Raw genomic sequence first — 1,180 nt, 5'->3', positions numbered from 1 at the left:
TCCAGGTCATCCTGGTCTAGAGTAAAAAACAACAAAAAAAGAAGAAATAAAGATTGTGTACAACGTTTTGGAACCCCAGGAGTTTCTTCTCTAAGCTTGCCTGCTGACTGGGGAGGTCAGTGGGTTCTAGAAAGAATGATTTGTTATGATGAATGTTTTAAATTCAATATGCCAGGAGCTGGAATCCAGTTTTTGGTTTTTTGTTGTTGTTGTTCTGTTCACTTCAGACTTAACTACATACTTGTAATCCAGAAGTAGCTATTGTCTCTAGCATAGGAATTCGGAGTCATTTACATATTTAGCTAGTGGCTTATGGCTGGTAAGTTGTTGTTGTTGTTTTTTTTCTTGTTCTTTTTTTTTTTCTCCCAAGGTAGGGTTTCGCTCGATTTCACTGTGGCCCAGGCTGACCTGGAATTCACAGCACAGACTCAGGGTGGCCTTGAACTCACAGGGATCCTCCTACCTCTGCCTCCTGAGTGCTGGGACTAAAGGCGTGTGCCACCATGCCTGACTGTTTTGTTTTGTTTTGTTTTGTTTTGTTTTACATGGTATGTTCTCACTGTAGCCCAGCCTGTCCTAGAATTCTCTATGTAGTCTCAGGCTGGCCTCGAACTCATGGCGATCCTCCTACCTCTGCCTCCCGAGTGCTGGGATTAAAGGCGTGCGCCCCCACAACAGGCACTCTTTGTACGTTCTTTGGTATTGTGTTTAGGGACCCACTGGGGACTGGGGAGGGGGTTATAGAACATTTGGGAGGTAGTAAGTAGTAGGAGGCTGCAATTCGTGCATAATCATATTGGTCTGTCACAACAGATTTACATATGCACTTTTCCACACATTTTTTCAAGTTCATGACCATATGTATCCCATAAAGTAATCCTGTGTAGACAATTCTGAATCATCTTGTAACATTTGCAATGACTGTTCGTACTGCCATGACGTTTGCCTTCTTGATTACTCTCTAGGATTAAATTTTATGGGAGGCAATCACTGGGTGCAAGGACATAAACATTTTTATAGCTTTTTAAGTATAATCCAAATTGCTTTCCAGAGGAATCCTGTAAGTGGAGAAGTGTAATTGTGCTTCAGGATAGATTAGCCAAGGCAGACCCCTTCTCACTGAAAAATACTCCAGACAGCCAGGTGTGGCACGCCTTTAATCACAGCACTCAGGAGGCAG

This window comes from Jaculus jaculus, chromosome 21, assembly GCF_020740685.1.
Source record: "Jaculus jaculus isolate mJacJac1 chromosome 21, mJacJac1.mat.Y.cur, whole genome shotgun sequence".
NCBI classification, from domain to species: domain Eukaryota; kingdom Metazoa; phylum Chordata; class Mammalia; order Rodentia; family Dipodidae; genus Jaculus; species Jaculus jaculus.
Note: the sequence above shows the minus strand (reverse complement) of the source record.